Source organism: Dermacentor variabilis, chromosome 1 (genome assembly GCF_050947875.1).
Source record: "Dermacentor variabilis isolate Ectoservices chromosome 1, ASM5094787v1, whole genome shotgun sequence".
Lineage (NCBI taxonomy): Eukaryota > Metazoa > Arthropoda > Arachnida > Ixodida > Ixodidae > Dermacentor > Dermacentor variabilis.
In genome coordinates, this window is record NC_134568.1 from 113,039,300 (window position 1) to 113,060,379 (window position 21,080).

A 21,080-nucleotide genomic window follows, 5' to 3' on the forward strand; every position below is an offset into this window, starting at 1 on the left:
GGGGACGCGTCCGACCTGTAGCTTTCGCCTCTTGACTGTGACGCGACATTTCAGTGGTTCAGGAAATAAGTGACGTCCGTCGTAGCCAAAAGAGCGCGCCGGGGCATCGGCAAATGCTTCATCGGCCCTGTCCGTGACATGAGGCTGTTAAAAAACGCCGGCCAGCCGCGGTCGGCCGGTCAGCCAACTGACGCGCCCTTCTCACATTACACAGACATACGCCCTCGCAGACGTGCTCTTTATTTCTCCACTATGCAACACGTTTTCCCGCCCTCTGGCCGAACCGCACAACGGTACATACGGCAGCGCGAATCGATGTCCCCCTTCCCCTCGGTTCGGACAAGCGGCCGAGCATTCTATGTGCTACCCACGCCCAGAAAGAATCGTGACCTCAGGGCAGCAGCCGCTATATGCGCGGTTTATACCGTTTTGGCCAAATTGGACGACGTGAGCGAAAAAAAGAATGAAAAATACTAAATAAATAAATAAAGGAAGCAAACATACGTCCAAGCTGTGTCCACACAAGCGTGAATTTAATCACTGGGGTGTTTCTCTGCGTTCGTTCGCGTTGATATTTTTCGTTGCAACGACGGTACACAGCATAACCGCTGTCGCTTCATGTATGACGCAGTTTTCTACGTAACTGAGCTGGCGTAAACAGTGGGCGTAAAGCTAGCTTTACAACAGCGCTCAGTGAACATGGTGGAGAAACTACCGCGTTGTTCAAAACCTAGCTCACGCTCAGGCCATGGTGTCGCAGCTCCGTATTGACAGATGGCGAGCCACTGTAGACCGCGTACTCGGGTCTTTTCCGGTAGGTGCTCGAACTCATCCTGTGAAGCAAAACACGCTGGCGTATTGGTGTCATTCAATTGGGCTGCGCGCACGTCATCGCTGGTTTTGCGCCGACTCGGCACATTTCTTGCGCCTGGGCGGCTGTTCTGGAAAGTACGTGGTGGGTAAGTACGCACTGCGGAGTTAATGAAAGGGGGTACAGCATGCATCAAACGGCTATAGCATGCTTACAGTTGTCTTTAGTGAGAGATTTCTTTTAGCATGTATAGTTTTTAAATACGCGTTGTCTTATGCTATGCGCATAAGCTATATGTCCTGTCGGGCATTTGTGCATTGACCGGCTTCAACTGTGCGATTGCAATACGAACCTTAAAATAGGCAACATAAATATAATTAGCAAGACTGTGTTAATTAGACCGATAATTGTGCGCAGCTTGCATTTTCCGACACCCGCTGTTGAAATAGCAACGCATTGCCCCCAAAATCCCCACCTGTTCTTTTTTTTCTTTTTTGTCGTAGGTTCTAAAAATTCCTTCGTAGGAATTTTTAGAAGGAAATACTTGATTTGCAGTTGTCTAGGCTTGGCTCAGCGGGCTTCCCTGCTTCTTTGTCAGTTTCAGGGAGCTAGAAATAAGGCAGTTATATTACCAACTAGCAGAGAAAGAACATGAAATCCCTTTTCAGTGGCTCCAGGCCATTGCGGCATCAAGGGCAACGAAAACGCCGATGAAGCTACTAGGAGGGCTCACGAAGATGCCGTGAATGGACCCATCTCCCTATCAAGAACTGACGCAGCGGCAAAGCTTCGCATACTAGCGCGTGATGCCACAGGATCCATGTGACATACTCGACTGCACCGCCTGGACCATTCCCTCTGACTACGCATTCCATCTGGACTTTCCCGTCTTTCATGAATGCATTTGCTTGCCGCATCGGAATGACTGACAGTGCTACCTGTGATAGTTGCAGAGACAGTCGCTCGTGACGGCGTTGGCATGCCTCGATGACCGGCCGTTATCGGAGCAGACAATCTTGGAGTGCCGGTGTCTGTGTGTGTGTGTGTGTGTGTGTGTGTGTGTGTGTGTGTGTGTGTGTGTGTGTGTGTGTGTGTGTGTGTGTGTGTGTGTGTGTGTGTGTGCGTGTGTGTGTGCGTGTGTGTGTGTGTGTGTGCGTGTGCGTGTGTGTGTGTGCGTGTGTGCGTGTGCGTGTGCGTGTGCGTGTGTGTGTGTGTGTGTGTGCGCGCGCGTCTATGTGCGTGCGCGTGCGCGTCTATGTGCGTGCGCGTGTGCGTCTATGTGCGTGCGCGCGTGTGTGTGTGTGTGTGCGTGTGTGTGTTTCTAATTTTTCCCCTCTTCCACTTTTTTCATGTGTGTGCATTTTTTAAAGGTCCTTCTGTCTCCCCTTACCCCAGTGCAGGGTAGCAAACTGGATATCTATCACCCGGTTAACCTCCCTGCCTTTCTCATCTCTTTTATCTCTCTCTCTCTCTATGAGCGAAGGTTTGTTGAATAAATTTGGGCATGAGCGTAACAATGCTTCAGAAGAATGCGCAAAGAAACGGAAAACGCGTCCTGTTGTCATTCCGTATATATACAAAGTTGCTCGAGCAATTTGTTAAAGAATGCTGCTTCTTGGTACGATGTACGGGTAGTGTTTTCGGCTTCTCGGAAACATTCTTACATTTGCCGTATCACTGCAGAATGTGCAAGTGTGAACCTTTGCTGGAAAACACATGCATATTACGAAAAAGTAAAGATACGGTGACACGGGAACTAGCAGAGGCGATGTATATCAGAGTTTGGTGACCAGTGTACAGCGTTCCGTCATTGTCTCTTCACGAGAATGAATTTAGTTTCCTGGTTGATAGGATATGATTAGGTTTGGTTTCTATCTCATGTGACCTCACCTGTGCATGTTCCTATTGGCATGCCAGCTGAGGGTATATAAGTTAAGCATCGTGGAAAATAAAAATCCGTTGCGAGTATTTGTAAAAATCCTACGATTATATTTCTTACAGATCAGCCACAGATTACGACCAGCCGATCCCGATAATAACGCAGGCGGGGCACCGCTCTAAATAGTGTCGAAGCGCGAAAAATAATGGTATTGGAACAGAATTGTTACACTATCCCGGCCCATGTTTCCGCCTTGACCAAGGCTGTTACGGCGTCCGTGGTAGGAGATATATCCCAGCGTTGATACAAGCACAATATTTAAGGGCGCGACGGGTGTTTTTTTAATCTTTACTGCTCTGTGGGACGACGACTGAGGGGAGCCTAGAGAAGGCCTTAGAAGCGCAGCATCAGCGGTTGGCAGCGTGTGTTGCAATTTGCTCGGGCACCTTGTAGTCTTTGATAGGAGTTTAAGCCCCGTGGCTCTCTCTCTCTCTCTCTCTCTCTCTCTCTCTCTCTCTCTATATATATATATATATATATATATATATATATATATATATATATATATATATATATATATATATATATATATATATATACTTTTGCTCCTTGGCCGCCATTCCCGACTGCTCCTTTGGCCTGTCGTGAATGGCGGATGATAAGAATGGAATATAGCGAAATGAATCCGCGCATTACACCCGCCCTGATTTATCGTATATATTAGTGACAGCTATATGTGAAAACACACACACGCGCGCACGAAATAATCTGATTTGAGCACGTAGTAGGAAAAAGGACACACAAAAAAGAGCACACGACTGTTCCTGATAGGCGTGTTCATGCATACGGAGACCTTGGTCGTGCTTAAAATATACGCCGCGTATATTTTGTCCTAGATTGTTGGTGGCATGTTCTTCAAATCATTCCACTGAGTCGTTCGCGCAGCAGTTGCTATATGTCTACACGAGTTGTCTCGTCACTGTGCTTCATATGCGAGGCTTACGCGGAATGCTTATGTCCTGTGGATCCCGCGTACCCCGTGTGGATGCTACACGCGTTGGGATAACTGCGACGACTGTCGTTGCGTCCTACGATCGCGCGCAGGCTTGTACACTACGGACGGCAGCGCGCGCGGCCGTCCGCGACTGTGCAAGGCGATGGAGCGCGCTGTACCCGGTTGTGCCGAGCATAAAAGAGAGGGATGATGCATCGGCCATCCACCAGCGCTCGCGTCACTGGCAGGGCGTCGCAGGTCGACTTCTTCGAGCGCCTTTCTTTTTCCGCCGCCGGGGCCCCGCATGGCAGCTTCTTCCGTACACACGCACGCCGCCTCACCGCCTCGAAAAGAAATCGCGGCGTGCATCAACATGCGCGGCGTCCGTCTTTTCATTCGCGTTTGCTGCGTGCCTGCTGGCCCCGTTCTCTCCTCCCGTGGCAGAGACGCGTGTTTGCCGTCCATCGCCGAGCTGTTGTTGCGCCGCGGTGTTCGCTGCGGCGGCCGGCTTGAGGCTGACCGCTGGCTTGGTCGAGCACGCCTTTTGGGCCACTCTCCTCCGGCGGCGGGGCGTGAGGCCGCGGCTGAACGGGAGGAGTGGCCGGTTCCTTTTGTCTTCGGCATGCCGCCCGAACGGCGCGTGCCCTCCTGGCTCAAAAGGCGCCGTGGGCTGTCATGCCTTGCTCTGCACGGTCGGCTCTTCTTAAATGAGGAAAGGAAGCGAAGTAAACGAATAAATAAAGTACAGTACGTGGCGAAACCCCCCAAAGAGCCGACGCGAGGTGTGCTGCTCGGGACATGTGGGGCAACGCTGTGGCGCATGCGTAAGAGCCGGCATACGGAGCATCGTGGAGCAGATTTTGCTTGCTCCATGGCGAAACTGTGCTTCTCGTGCGAGGTTACGGAGGCAAGTTATGCTTACGATGCTTGCAGGCAATAGGGGTGTATCTTGACACGTTCTCTCGACTACGGCGCCTGCACGCCACACCGTTTGTGGCGCCAGTGTTGACACGTGACGCCAAGGCGCGCGTAAACATGCTATAGGCGGCTTGTGCGGCCCTTCCGCAGAGAAGCTTATGCTGCGACTCATAATTCTGCACTTGTACTTATTTCGATCGCTGAAAAGTGCAAGGAGTGCCACACGTTCGATAAGCTACACTGGACAATGCGTTGGCGGGCTAGTTGGTGCGAATCCATAAATACTTTGTTTAGCGCAAAACAACGGACACAAGTCGCCTTTCTTGTGTCCGTTGTTTTGCGCTAAACAAAGTATCTATGAAGCTACACTGGGCTCCGGCTTCCTTCGACAAGAGAAAGAGAAAAATGAAGGAGGCAAAAGCCAGGGTGGTCAAACAGATGAGCATCCGGTTTGCTACACTACGGAGAAGGTTAGGGAAGGGAAGAACAGAAAGAGGAAAATGGGGACAGAGAGAACACTGCGAGCACGCGGGACGATGCACTGGAGGGCCATAAACAGTCGCTCAGGCGAGTGTACTTCAAGAACTGCACTAGTGCGCGAATAGCTTTTTATGCCAGCGACAGATGTGGCCACGGTGCGAGTATCTTTGAGAAAGAAAATGGTCTCGAGTCCAGCCGGTTTGAAGTTGTCCGGAGGGAGACGCGTTGAACGTTGTAGTGAGGAGAGATACCCAATAAGTACCCAGTGGTTTCCTTGCAATTACAGGAGTCACATGTAGGGCTATCGGCCATTCCAATTGAAGGAGTTTTAGATTTTGCGTACGCAAAGTTATAGGGGAAGCAAACCAGCGGGGCTTTCAGAAGAACGCGAAAAGTTATACAAAAGAACCCCAAAGGAAAGAGATAGAGAAAGAAATAGAAGAGACGAAAGACGGGGAGATTAACCAGAGGCACGTCCAGTCTGCTACCCTGCACGGGGGGAGGGGTTTAGGGAAAATAAGGAGAGATAGAGAGTAGTTTCACCCACATGTGAAGGTTCGCACATAGTCGACTCACAGTCGCCAAGACCTGTTGACTTGAGTTACTGCAACAACGTCTTCGCGGCTTCCTGTGCCGTCGACGCGTACGGCTGTGGTCCAAGGATCTTCATTTCCGAAAATGGTCAAGAGTTACGCCGGTTCACTGCTGTCCGGGGAGCTTCACGTTCGACGTCGTAGTGGGGACAGAGACATAAGAGTAGGAAAATAACGAAAGCCGCGCGTGGCACTTTGCGTACGCAAAGGTACCAAACCCGTTTGCGTACGCAAAATCTAAATCTTCCTAATACGGTAAAAGTAAGCATTCTCAAACGCCACTCCCAGGCACAAGCGGCACAGCAACATTACTTCGCAACGGGAAAGGCTAGATGGCAGCTGTAGACGTAGCGAGGGGTCCAGCTTAGGCATTAGGCAATTGAAGACACTCGTAGAGCTCCAGAAAACGTGTTTTTTGACAGGCAAGCAGACGACTTTCCCTGGCAGCGTCCGTCTTTGCCAAAGGTATTGGAAGCAACGGGGTGTCTTTGCGAACAAACCAGGCAGCCTTGTCAGCAAAGTCGCCGGCTACGACGCAATGAGCCGGAAGCCACTGAGAAATGGTGTGGAGCAGGTTCCAGAGCCTGGTGGCGTATTTTCCTAATGTTGGATGCCATCTTCTCGTATGTTCTGTGACATAAAGCAGTCTAGAGGCTGTGAAGAGCTGCTTTAGAGTCAGAAAACATGACCCATTTCTGTGCCGTTTCATCGGAGAAGTAGTTCAAGGCAGCACCGAGGGCTGCAAGTTCTGTCTAGGTGTCGCTATGTGTGACACCTTGAACTGAATTGTGATCTGATTCTCCGAAACCACGAAAGCTGCTGCTAAGCTGGTAGGTGAGGTTGAAGCGTCGGTATAAATATGTATGTGATCTCGGTATGGCTGGTGGGCAGTTGTTCCTGGTGTTGAGGTGCATCGAGGTAGCCCCAAACACGTCGTAACCTTGCATACTCTCCAGCACGAATGTTGGTCTTGCATCTATTTGACAAGAGTGGCACACTGCAACGTATTCGAGTTCCAGAAATAATGCTCGGCACAACGGCAGCATAGATTGCACCCGTGTATCCCAAGTTTTCCCTCAGAGGAATTGCAACACCTAAGCAATGGCAGATAACGTCTGCAGATAGGCGCATTGGGGGCTCGACAAGAGATTGCGGTCGAAGATGACCCCCAGTAAGCGATACGTCTTAACTTATTGGACGCAGGTTTACCATTGATTGAAATGGGATACGGTAACATAGATTGGCGCGTCAAGGTAACCAACGTGCACTTTTCTGCAGACACACTGAGGCTTTGTTCTCGTATGTGAGATGCTGTCGTGGTTGCAGGCCGCTGAAGCCTGGCCTTTACTTGAGAGCGAGTCACCGCAAAGGCCCATGACGCAGATGTCATCAGCGTATATTGGGATATTGAGTGTCCACGGCAAGTACTCAGCAAGTCCATACAATACTTGCTGAGTGCAGACCACCCGCAAAGGCGTTGGTCGCGAGTTAGATGCCGCAGAACAGGACGAGTTTTTCTCCAACTGCGAAGCTTGCTTTCTGAGAAACCCGTATGGGTTTCCTAAAATATTATCTTTTTGATACAGTCGGGTGGGTGAAATTTTTCCTTTGATGAGCCTTCCTACACCTTGTGGGCTTCCGCAGAACTGATCTGCTTTAAGCTTGGCGTCATTTCGGTTCCAACATTGCGTTGGATATGCGTGGCGTTCTTTTTATTTTATCCTCATCTTTTTTAGGCCGCAAGGTCCCCTGTCCACAAAAAAAAAATTGCGCTGTAGCAGTTTCTAACAAAAGGTTCTAGCCAATCATGAGCGTGTTATTAGCGCAGGCGACCGCCCACTGACAGTTCTTACGCACGATAGCGGCAGTATTGGAAAAGAAGAACTTCCTGCTTTGTGCTCCAGGTCCTTTAGCAACATAATGGGCAGGAAGCGTTCAAATAGATGGTGATACATTCGCACGAGAAACCTTCACAAGTTCATGCGACACATTACAACAACTACAACGACTTTGCAACCATGTCATTGCAACTGACATTTCCGTCGGGAAAATAAGTACCTTCACATGTAAAGACATCGTTACTCCATTACTTGCTAAACCGGCAATTAATTACAGTGTCGTTACGGGACAGCTTTTGGGTGTAATTCGTTTATTACACCCAGTTTTTCTCTCGGAGCTGTGCACAAAGCACACACGTGCCCCTTCTCATGCACATACACACGTGCATTGCATTCTGTAGCAAAGGTTTGTGCAAGAACAGGCGGTTTTTGCAAACGTATACGTTGATAATACGCTTCAGCGTTTCGAGAGGCTTTTCTGATGGTTTAGTTTGCGCCATCTGTGCACCACAGAACGCAAAGCCGAAAGCGCGCGTATCGATCCTTTCCACTTGCCAACGAGGAAAGGGCCGCCGATATGACAGCTCTCGGCCCGCCCCTGCCAGATGGTGGTCGATAGTGATGAAATGATGAGGCGCCATATGGACGCTTATCGGGGCCAAACGCCGCCTAAGCATCGGCCTGCCTATGCGGCCCTTCGCGGATCGAGCATATATCTCGCGTATACGTATACTACACGCGCAATACACCATAGGCGAGTGCCTGCTATTAAGCGCGAGTGCTCGTGCGTGCGCGTTAGTGCGCATGCGCTTGTGTGTCATGTATTTGCGCGTGCCCGCGCGCGGTCTTGCTCCTCGCGCGCGGACGCGAGTGTCAGGCCCCATGTCTAGCTGGCTGTTTTGGGCGCCCTGGTTCTCACTTGGTTCTCTGTCCACTTCAAGTTCCTTATTGACCCCTTCATCCATACAGAGGCCAGCATGTGCGCTTACACGTCGCACTGTTTGTGGGAGCGTGTGTGTGCGAGCGTGCTTGTGTGTACTTTTGCTGCGCTGATCGTTCCGTAATCGCCACTGCGGCGAATGGTTGCGCTGTATAACTGCCGTGGCGTGGAGCGGGTATCATTTAACGCAGGCCCTGTGGCCCACCGGCGGCCCCTTTGTTCCCGTTGTTCGAGCCCCTTTGTCTGCACCTCGATCGGCTTCATCTTTTGGGCGCCGTAGTTGATGCCGTTGGCCTTTGGCGCATCAAGGTCAAGCGGCTGAAAGTGGACGCTCGTGAGCGTGGCGGCCACCCAACCACGCATACATCTTCCTACCGGCTCCTTTGTTTCTCCGCGACGTATGTACACAGGCGCACAGCAGCCGCATGAATATGCATATGTACGCACGCTTAACACACGAACTTTGAGGTATGCAACGACTCTGATGCATGCGTCTGATTTGTGGCTGCTACGGATACATAAAGAGGAATCAGCGCTAGCATCTACTTCGGTCACTGTATGTAGCGTCAAAAAGCGACAAAAGAAAAAGTGTATTTAGGCAGTTAATGATACACTTTGTATCAAAGCACCGCGCGAGTTCTAGAGTTTGTTAACGCTTCTAAAGGCCGACGGGAGTCGGACCCTCCATATACACGAAGGCGCAGTGGCTGGGAACAACATGAAGCTGGTCAGGCAATAATTCACCGCATTCATCGGCTGAGGCCCTCTCACCACCGCCTTGAGTAGATGACACCGCGTGCATGCTTGAAAGAGCGTAATGCCTCGACAACGTATGACCCGTGACACGCTATCACCCGGAACATCGGTGATTCGCTTTGTAAAAGCGATATATAATAAAGAGCATTCCAAAAACTCAAATCACGTGGCGATGCGCAGCTCGGATAGTGCGCTTATTTAACAAGTGGTTTAGTTCACCCACGATCGGCAGCTCAGCAGAAGTACATCGACTTCATCTGTTGAAGCACGCCCGAAGCACGAAGCTTATATAGTGCTCATATGACCGAACCAATCAGCTATAGAGCCTGAACAAAGAGAAATTTAGAACGGCGAATTTCGCGTTTTTCCTGAGGGTCTCAGCGTAAGACATGGCGCTATACGTTTAGAGCAAGAACGAGGCTTATACAATATGGGAAGCCTGATGCAGCGCATTCTTTCGATGTCAGGCCTTCCAGAGCCGTTATTTCCAGCCACTAAAAACAAATGCTGCTATCGTTGTCCGATTAACCAGGGCCCGCGTTCACAAAATTTACATTCGTAAGCGGTATTCAGCATTGGCTGGCCGCCTTCGCTATAATGATGTGTCTAGCACTACTACTGGCTGGTATTTTCTATTACGAGCGATTGTAGCGTAAGAAATCTATTGTGAATAAGGGTCCAGATTGTCGACGACAGCGTCACGCTGCCTGCACAAATGGTGTATTGCTGAGGAAAGCGGCGCAGCGGCAAAAGAACGCGAACAGAGATAAGGGCGCATATAAATGCGCGGATTTAAGAAATGTGTCATGTGTGATCCTTTTCCTTGTCTGTGCCAGAGCGGTACAGTCTAGAGCTCGCATTCACAAAATCTTTCACGCTAGAATCGGTCCTAAGAGCAAATTCGACCAATCGTATTGTTGGGCATATATTATTAGCGGAGGCGGCCGACCAATGGGAAAGAGCACTTACGAACAGAAAGCTTTGTGAAGTCGCTCCCAGGGCCTCATAACGTGAAGCTATTCCAATATGTGTTTATTTTAATCGCCTGAAGTCAAATTCACGCAATCCATGACGCAAGCATCGGGAGGTGACCCACAGCGTTGTTTCATCAGGCCAATGAAACGCTCTCCTTGTTTATAGGAGGTTAATTTTATTTGCATTTAAAGCGGATAGCGCTGCGTTACATGACAGGCTTTTCTTATCTAATTGACTGACCAGAGGCGAGGATCACGCAAAAGTGGAGAGGGTTTCGGTAGAGCTGGGCTAGCGCAGTGAAAGTAGATAACTTGATGAGGAGGGTGGTGCCGAAGTTTGCGATTGGCCCGCTTCTTGCTTAGAGCTTTTGGTGTCTGGTAGAAAATCTCAACGGCGTGCAACGGAAGGGTAAAAATGCAGCTAAGACACATTTTCAGTGAAAAAAATTTGGTAGAGCGATGTCATGTGCAGTCAACCACGATATTTTGTGGAACACGAGATCTGAGAAACAGCTGAATAACCTCGCAGCCTCACAACGCAACTATAGTATTCGCATTTACAACCTATATCGTCCCCCATTCCCGTGATTGCCGCATGGACCTTCCTTTTACAATGGAGGAGCTCGAGGCAGCACTAGCTCTCTGCAGGCGCTCATCATCTCCGGGTCCAGATGGTATATCATACCGAGCCTTGTGCTATCTCGGAGAATCCGTACGGACAGCATTGTTGAGTCTCTACAACACCTCATGGCAGGAGGGAAATGTTCCTTACGAATGGAAAGTGAGCCGCCTGGTGCCAATCTTGAAGCAGGGCAAATCCCCGCGAGAGCTCACCTCTTACCGCCCAATAGCGGTGGCCAGCTGTGTAGGAAAGATAATGGAACGGATGGATCCTTGGTCGCCTGGAATGGTACCTTGAACACTGCAAGATTTATTCGGATTCCATGGCTGGTTTCCGACGTGACCGCTCTTCTATCGACAATGTAGTTGATCTCGTTTCATATGTCCAGCACGAAAGGTCCGTAAACGTTTATCTGCAGCTTTATTCTTAGATGTGAAAGGGGCATACGATAACGTATTACATGAGGCCATTCTCGACGCTCTTGCGACCGTTGGCCAAGGTGGTCGAGGTTTTGTGTGGATTGCAAGTTACCTATCTGCAAGATCATTCTGTGTGTTAACTGACGATGGCCCAACTACCCGACGCTATACCAGCAAGGGCGTTCCTCAAGACGGTGCTCTCAGCCTCACGCTATTCAACCTCGCTCTTATTGGGCTTGCTGAATACTTGCCCAACTACCACCGAAATTTCAATATACGCAGACGACATCTGTGTCTGGACTTCGGCAGTCACACGTCCTCAGATAGGTGCACGGCTTCAAAGAGCGGCTACTTTGACAGCGAGCTACTTGTGTGAACAAGGTCTCAGCTTATCACCAGAAAAATGCGCCCTAGTGGCATTTACTCGCAAACCAATGACGCCGTGTGTCATCTCAATCAATGTGCGGACCATTTCCTATGTCAGAACCCACAGATTTCTTGGCGTAATTATCGACCGAGACCTCTGTTGGAGGCCGCACGTGGCCTACATGAAACGGCGCCTGACAGCAACTTCCCAGTTGTTTAAATACTTGACAGGAAAGACGTGGGGGATGTCAGTAGACGCAATGCTGAGACTCTACAGAGCTCTCTTTCTCGGTCTTTTAAGATATAGTTTACGTGTACTGAACAACACCTGCAAGACAAATATTCGTGTTCTGCAGGCAGCAAAGCTCAAGCACTCAGAGTTTGCCTTGGTTTGCCCAGATGCACGTCAACTGAGGCAACTATTGCGATTGCTCGGGACCATCCAATGCAAACTAACATCACGGTGGAAGCCCTGAGAACGCACATCAGACATTTTGCACGTGCCCCCTATCAGCACCTTGCAACACTACCTTCAGACAGGCACCAAGCATCATTCTCTAAAACTATCGTCAAGTACAACGACAAATTTCCCTCTGGCTTCACCGCTGCATCTAAACCATCGATACCCCCTTGGTGTTTTGTCAGCCCCACAGTTCATCTCAGCGTACCAGGAATCGGGAAAAAGTCTGAGCTGTCGTCGCCTGTGCTGAAACAACTGTCGCTGCTTCTTCTGCACGAGAGGTACGCGGACAGTGCACATATTTATACTGATGGTTCCACAAACATCCAGTGTTCGTCCGGTGCTGTGGTCGTCCCTGCAAGAGGTATTACCATCAGCTTTAGGACTGACCACCCAAAGACATCTACATCTGCGGAACTAGCTGCTCTTCGCGCTGCACTTTGTTTCGTCAATCGGGAACCACATCGACAATGGCCAATCTTCACTGGCTCAAAGGCAGCCCTGCAATATGTGCTATCAGCTCTGCGTCGCGGGCCATTCGAACATGTGTTCGATATTAGATGCCTACTCCATGCATCACATGAGAAAGGACATAACGTGACGCTTCAGTGGCTGCCAAGTCACTGCGGCGTCATAGGAAATGAAGACGCCGATAAAGCCGCTCGAACAGCTCTTAAAGACACACAGGAAGAGGCCATACCACTTTCACGGTCCGACGCAGCCAGCAGACTTCGAGTGCTTGCACGCGAGATCACGCTCTCTCTATGGTGCACACCAAGCAGCCAGACCAACCGGAGCAATCGTCAACACGACCTGCCCTCCTTGATGCATCTGTATGCCAACTGGACTCTGCCGAAGTGCGGCCACCCTGCTTTATCGCTTATGGCTAGGGGTGGCCTTCACGAAATCTTACTCGTTTCGCATTGGAATGGCCGACAACGCTCTCTGCAATGCCTGTCTTTGCGAGGAGACGCTGGAACACATTCTGTGCGACTGTCCTGAATATAATGTTCAGAGACAGTCCCTGGCGTCCGTTCTAGCGCACCTTGACAATAGACCATTGTCAGCTGCAACTATTTTCAGATATCGCCGACAGAAGACATCGCAGCTGAAGGCGACGAAGGGACTACTTCGGTTTATGAAGAAGACGGGGCTTGGACAAGCGGCTGTGACAGTGATGTCACGTACCGCGCAAGAGTGACAGACTGTAACTAACGATGTGTGTGCCGTGTTATGTGCTCTCTATCTCTTCTCCCCATATAACATTCCCCCCATCCCGCTCCCATGTGTAGGGTGGCGAACCGGTTAAGCTAAACTGGTTAACCTTCCTGCTTTCCGTCTCAACTTTTTCCTTCCTTCCTTATATGTGAACAACATTGTGATAGGCTTTACTGACTACTGTTACAGGCTGCTCGTAAATTAAATGTTTTCTGCGTGAACTTCTGTTGTTGACTGTACCTTCCGAACCGGCTCGAAAACTTAATACTGCCATGCAAATTTCTTTATTTTACGCATGTAAATCCATTCTCCCCGGTAGCTCCGAGTAGCCAGTGCCAGAGCGATCGGCAGGCAGCCAACTTGTATTCATTTCGGAACGGGGTGGTCTCCGGCTACTCCGAAAAAAAAATCAGTTTTGTTCGTCATATTAATGGCATCTTTAATGCGTACACCTCACTTTGACGCAGTGAGTTTTCGCGGTTTTGTGACGTTCAGTGACAGACAGGTGAAGTGGGCGCAGTCCGAAAACTTTTGACCATTTGCGGAGGGCTGATGGTGAAAAAGGCACAGAATCGGAATTAATTATTTTTCTTTTGTTAGGTGCAATCATGCATGGTAAATGTGTACACGTCACATGAGATGATGAGATTTCGCGGTTTTCCTAAGGTCACGTGACAGACAAGCGAAGTGGGGGTGGCCCAAAAAATGTTTGACCAATCATGGAGGGCTGATATCAGAAATGAAACAGAAAAGTTTGGTATAGCTCTACGTTGTAGCGCCCCTAGTTATGCTATCTTATAACCAACCGTTCTCGCATGCGAGTTGCCAACTATGCCCCTAGTTGGCTCACGCCAGCTATATATAAGAGCGTTTTCAGTAAAGTAGAACACCTATAGCAATTTCTAAAGAACGTCCTCAGCATTGTGAAATGTCGCATCCTTTTACGAGCCATCCGTTTATGTCCCGGCAGAATCCAGTTCACCGGCTTTGATCCTTGCTCGTTATATCATGAAAAGGTATTTAGCCCTTCCTATTTCAATGGAGCCCGTTCGTACCGAGCAAATAATAAAAAAAAAGAAACGTGGGGCTTTATAACGTCCCGAAACTGCACACCAGGTTTACGAGTGACATCGTATAGCGGAGGGCCCCGGATTAATTTCGGCCACTTGGTGCTCGTTACGTGCACCTAATCTAAGTACACGAACGCTTTTGCATCCCGCCCTCCACCGAATGCGCTCAGAAATCGAGACCGCGACCTTGCGCTCAGCAGCCGAACGCCATAGACAATGAACCACCGCCACGGGTTTTACACCATACCGGCAGAGCAACACGCTCGCAATTAGCTCCTTTTATACGTCCGATGTTCTGTCCTGCGATAGCGGATATAGTGAAGTGTAGTCGCCTCTCTTAAGCCAGAGGCGACTCCCTTTCCTTTGCCCTTCCCTCTAACTGTCTAACGATGTCTAAGCGATAGCTTGAGAGCTGAGGCCTCCCGAAAAGTGAAACCCCATGGACTCCATGAGGCTACTGGTCAAGAAGCCGCTCCGACGCTATCTTCTCTAACTTATGGTACCACATATGTTCTGCTACGGTTCAATTTGTGCGGCCATGAATGCAACAGATGCCAAACGCCTGAGACACGACGTGTCAAATCGTCACGGTCGTCAACGTGCAAAGACTTGTCCGTCGGGTGTGCGCGACGGGATTATGCACCAGTGCAAATCCTACTCTCATCTGTCCTCCGTTCACCCCCACTACGCAAGGGAGCGGTTTCTCTCCGAATTCCTCTGTGTGGGCTGACCCGACGTGACCCGTCGCCACATCCAGGAGACAGCGCCAACTGGCCGCTACTTGCTCACGAACAAAGAAAGGTGATTCTCCGACTGGAGTTCTCATTAAACTTTTCTTCCGTCCTTATTTACTGCAGCCCTTCATATTATACGGTGCCTACGCAAACGCTGAAGATTACGCCCAGAGCGACCGAACGTGTGGTCTGTAAACTAGTGTCGCGCACTTCTAAAGCCGCTCAGCTGAGACAAGCCTTTGGCGAATTGAAAACAATCAAAGCAAGCCCCTCAACACTAGCACGGTCTCTGTCTCTTTTGTGCACTGCAGCCAAGGTTCTGACTCGTCGCGCCATGGGTTGGCGCGGAGCGTCGTTTAAAAGTGTGCGAAGCTAGCGCAGTGTCGGTGCCCTCGCCTGAGTCGAACAAACAGCCAACAACGGCCGAGGCCGGCGGCTTTGTTTCATCCGAAAGGGTTCGCGAGCCGCCTGGATGTCACTGGGAGGCAATTTGGCAGCCGACAGCAGTGCCTTTCGTGCGCCTGTACGCAGTAGCGAAGACGAGCAAGGACCGATCCTTTCCCCTCATCCCCCCCTCCACTCTCGGTGCGTGGGTGGCCACGTGTCGCTAGTGTGAGGAGAAAAAGGAACAGGGTGCGCTGTGCTCGCGGTTAGAGCCCACGGGTCGACAAACTTGGTGGGCGTATACGGCAGAGGATATAACCTGATCGTCTGGCGCGGATACCGTCCTCTGCCGTCTTATTCCTTTCACAACTCATTCTATATGTTGGTGTCCTTCCATTATTGTTGTTGTTGTTGTTGCGTCTGTAATCTTTCTGTTAAGTGACTTCAGTCACTCGAGGGATTTTGCAACTTCTTCGATCCTGGCCTCGTCCTTTCTTCTCTTGTCCGTTCGTCGAAAACATTCTTTCTATTGTGACACTTTTTACGTCTCTCTTATTCGTCCGCCTGAAGCCCGGCCTCCACGCTGTTAAACACAGGCAACATCTGTGGCTCCGAGCCAATCTCCACAGGTATTTTGCTCTTTCAGGTTTGCCTTTGCATTCATTCATCTTCTCTTTTTGCGGGTGCATGGAGCTAAAGTCTGTCACACTCCTTTGTCCGGCACGGCACTTAACGAAGTATTCAATGTCGTTTTCTTGATACATTCTTTCTCTTTTTTTTTCGCAGCGTGTTTGCGTTTTCATGATTTTCCGCGCTGGCTCTAGAATGGCTAGAAACTATACTGCAGCCTCTCACCACGCCGAGGAGGGTGCATCTAGTTGTCTTTAGATAACCGGCCGACTGTGGACTGCTTAAGCCTGGTTAATACAAATGCAGCTCAGAAGTATACTACATACACACGCATTTCACAGAAAAGATCAATGCAGGACTAAAATAAATTTCTTCTCCTATCCGGGACACTTGTTCTCGGTATAGCGGCATTCACAAAACGTTTCGCCACAAGACACCCCACAGCCGTCGTCTCCACGCGGGTGGAAGGTTTCCACCGCTTACAATTAACGAAGCGAGGACGAAGGAAGATGAAGGAAGGAAGGAAGGAAGGAAGGAAGGAAGGAAGGAAGGAAGGAAGGAAGGAAGGAAAGACGAAGGAAGGTAAATTATCGAAACGTATGTTCCGTTTATTAGGCACTGGTGTGTGCGCGCGTGCGTGCGCGCGCGTATTCTTGCTGCATCTCAAGCTTTCCAGTGCTGCATGACTTTCGTCAATCATTGTGTCCCTCTTGCAAACCTAAATGTGAGTTTAGTGCTTATTGCCTTCCAGTTTTCTCGCGCAGTTCTGCCAGCTATCGCACTCTTGAACGTCGAGCTCCGCCGCGCGTACGGGAGCGCGACGCGGAAGTCTCAATCAGAGATTCAGAGATGCGTGACGTTTCGCGGATCACTAATTCTCCCTCTCCTCGTCCCTTTTTTGTTTGCGTTTTCTTTCTTCTCACTCACGTCCGACTCGACAACTCTTGCTCGATCACATCGCTTCTCGTCAGCACCTAGAGACCACCATTCGTGATTTTAAAGTCCTAGTTTATCTGGCACTAGCAACGCGTTCGGAGGCTGCCGTGAGAGGAAATGCGCTGGCTTCACGCGTATGCTGCCCAATGAGACCGAATTTCTTTGTTTCTTTGTTTCCATATAAAAAGAAAAGAACGAACTGTTCACGCTTGATGGCGCAGTTTTTAAATACAGGTAGGCACTTTTCAATGAATAATCAGAAATAACGGATTCTTCTTTGGCGGATTGATTGATTAATTGATTGATTGATTGATTGATTGATTGATTGATTGATTGATTGATTGATTGATTGATTGATTGATTGATTGATTGATTGATTGATTGATTGATTGATTGATTGATTGATTGATTTAGAACACCATCAAGGAGCTGGACTCTGCCATCTGGGTACTAAGAAATCTAGGAAGATGGCCGTTAAAAAAATTTAGGACTATTTTCATTTCTGAACCAAAGTAGGTTACCGCAATAGCTGCGACCGCTCAGTGCCACAGGAACAGTACAAGCAGTCACAAATAAATGTGCATGTAAATAGAGAGAGAGAGAGAGAGCAAGAAGTGAAAAGAGAGAGCGGTGAACGAGATTAACTGTCCTGTTGGCTACTCTGCACAGGGTGATGGGGCGATCTAGGGCAGAAAAGAAGAGGAGAAAAGAAGACAAGATAAAAAATTATCTGTCAGCGCCCACTATGGTCTTTTATTAATACTGTAAATGAGCAATGAAATGTGTGTTAGCGCGTTAAATCTGTTGATTAGATCTAAATCGCTTGAACAATTAGCCCGGTCCCAGCGTCCCTTTCTCGTTTTGAGGGTCCTACTGGATTGTCAGCTATAGGCTATATCTAGTGGTGCAACCCAAAGCGCTCTGTTAAACTCAAACCCAAAGCGTAGCGAAAGTTTGCAACACCATTCACACACCGTGAATAGGGCAAACGGGTTAGAGACGGCTACCAGGTCGGCCTGAAGCGAGCCAAATGCCGCCACGTCAGGAAATGACGTGATTTCCGTTGTATCCGGAAGTCTGCGACAAAGCTCCAGAAAAAAACGCTTCTGTATTTTAAAAAATTGTAGAATATGAGTTCGTAGGCGAATGTCTACCGAGCATGGATACGCAGTGCTTGAAAAAGTGCTGCGGTTCGTTCATTGCCACTGTGCAATCGGGAGACAATGGCAAGATTTCGCAAGACAACGCTCAGCGCGACCCAACCAGCCAGCGTTTTCCGATCTGAACTGCCACTAACTCTCCGATGCTTTTCTAACGCCTTTCCCTTCTTGAACGCTAGGGTCTAGCGAAGGAAGGTTCCCACTGTCTGGTGCACCAGTCCTTTCCAATGATTGTTCTATAGTCTCCGGAAACACGAGCCGAGCGTTCGATAAGCGGCGTGCTGCCCGTCCCACTGAGCGTACCTAACTTGGATAGATGATCAACAGCGGCATCGCTACGCCTCGGCAAGCATGGTCATACAACGAATGAGGACGGGTTGCGTCCTTCGCGCCCGAGAAGCCAAAACGGACCTATTAAATAAATTTCCCGTTGACAGGCGACTGTTCGGCTCTTGAGATCGCAACTGAAGGGAGGTGCATTCACTAATTCACACTTTTAATGCGTTACCATTACCATAAGGAGTGTCAAAGTGGAATAAATTACTGCAGAAGCTCTCTAGTGGGACTGGTCATTGCGTATATATTCTTCCCAGTCGCTCATATATATATATAGTCCCACAAGTCCCACTAGAGAGCTTCTGCAGTAATTTATATATATATATATATATATATATATATATATATATATATATATATATATATATATATATATATATATATATATATATATATATATAAGCGCCACTGAATTTTTCAAGCCTTTGACGAGCATTATAACATGACGTCATATTAACATGAATACGACGTAAGGCCCTCCAGGAGCCATTTCTTTCTTTCACATTTGGTTCCGCTCTTCCTGCCAAACGTGTCGCCTAGGGATTGCAACTCACACCACAAATCTGGGTCCGTGCTTTGGCCCCCTGAGCAAGGTCCCTTCGTGTGTGTTTAGAAGCAAGTTCGGGTGCGTCCATGTGGCACATAGTTTGCACCGGCACAGCCATGCTCCGGGCACTTCGTGCCCGGCTTGTGGATCCTGCAGTGAAATGCCGGAGTACTTGCTTTTGCAATGCCTAACTTTTAGCATTGCATCGATATGTGCTACTGAGCGAGTTCCAGGAGCTTTCCCAAACTTTCCTCACTTGCCGATCATTAACCAAACGGTCGAACTTGAGGTCGATACGAGGCTCACAAAACTCTCATAGAATTCTTCTAAACTTCGAGATGCGATTCTCGTCTGTATAGTGCGCATACTTCGCCTCTGATGTGTTGTGGTGTGCCTTCCTCTTTTCCATCTTTATTACCTCCTCTTCAAGCGTTTGGGCAAGGTGTTCCTTGAGGAGCCAATTGCTAGCCTGTTTTTCTTCCTCTTTATGTAGTGTTTATATGTTTCCATGTAAAATAACGAGAATTATTAATGACCCGCCCTAAAAAAAAAAAAAACGTTTTCTCCAAGGTTAACCACTCGGAATACAGCCACAACAGGTGCGTGTTTCAATATTATTATACCGTTATATTTTTACTGTACCAGGGAAGTTCGCACAATATTACTTTACGAAGGGAACTTCCGACATGTGCCTCGAGGCTAATCTGTATATATAGGCGCGCCGATAAGAATGTTTACTTCTTATTCCACAAGAAAAAGGAGGTGAACGTGGACTTTACATGTAAGCGTGTATAGGACGCATGGAGGTAGTTTGAATGAACGAAGTTGAAAATGCGCGGCAACTAAGACCCATACCAGTGACCACGTACATTTCTTTAAAGGCGTTTTATAGTCGTGACACGCTTATGAGGTTAATATTAACGCCCGTCATTCTTTCATGATGACAGAAAGAGCATGCAGCGACACCGCCGCTCTTCATTGACATGCCGGGAAAAACAAATTTGACGTGCAAGCAGGAAAGCACACCCGTCGCCCATATCGAGCTTGAGTTGCTTAAATAACATTCACACCCTCTGTGGCTATATATGCTGCGAAGTTCGCGCCAGTTTAGGGTATCTCGGAAAGTCATCAACCAGTCTCTGGAAGCCAATACTGCCCACACGACTGACCGCGGTTTTGCGAGTGCTGGTTTGTTATCTGTCCACGTAGTTCTTAGTCGATATGACCAGCGGTAATTGCACAAAAACATTAACAAGCCAAATTATATTACTTCACGCATTTAGCATGTGTCAGTTGATGTGGATGAGTCCTTTCAGGGAGCCATATATATATATATATATATATATATATATATATATATATATATATATATATATATATATATATATATATATATATATATATATATATATATATATATATATATATATACGCAGCCCAGTACCTAAGCAAGCTAGCGCATGAGGCGGCGCTCACCTGACTTCCCTCACCATCGGTTGCATTCGCTCGACCCTTGTATGCAACTGCGCCTATTACCTGGCTTTCTCCGAAGTGAAGCAGTACTGTGTCGCTTACGCCTGGGAGTTGCATTCACCAAGGCATACTTATTCTTGATTAGGATGACTGATGCAATGCCTGTAGTGGTGAAGAAACTATAGAACACCTTCTGTCCTAATGTCCCTCCTTTGAAAATGAAAGACAACCTCCGCACCCATCTAAACCAGTTAGAGAGAAGATCTTTCTCGTTGGACAAGATCTTGGGACTATGGTCTCGCATTTCACAGCTGCAGAAATTCACAAAAGCACTGCTGCGATTTCTGTAGGTTAGTGGAGCGGGTGACCGTCTGTGACACAGGGCATATCATTTTGCCTACGTCAGCGGTATGAGCACTGGACTTTCTCTCCTACAATTGATTTTTTCCTCCTTTTTTTACTTCCCCCACTGCAGGGTAGCCAACCTGGCTCAGTCCTGATTAACCTCCATGCTTTTGATTTATTCGTATCTTTCTATCTCT

At 48.7% G+C, this 21,080-nt stretch overlaps 1 protein-coding gene across 2 annotated transcripts in view; it reads right to left on the reverse strand.

The window, feature by feature from the left end:
• Positions 1–21,080, reverse strand: part of LOC142583106 (uncharacterized) — a 295,623-nt gene that overhangs the window by 145,161 nt on the left and 129,382 nt on the right. The gene's annotated exons all lie outside the window — the stretch shown is intronic.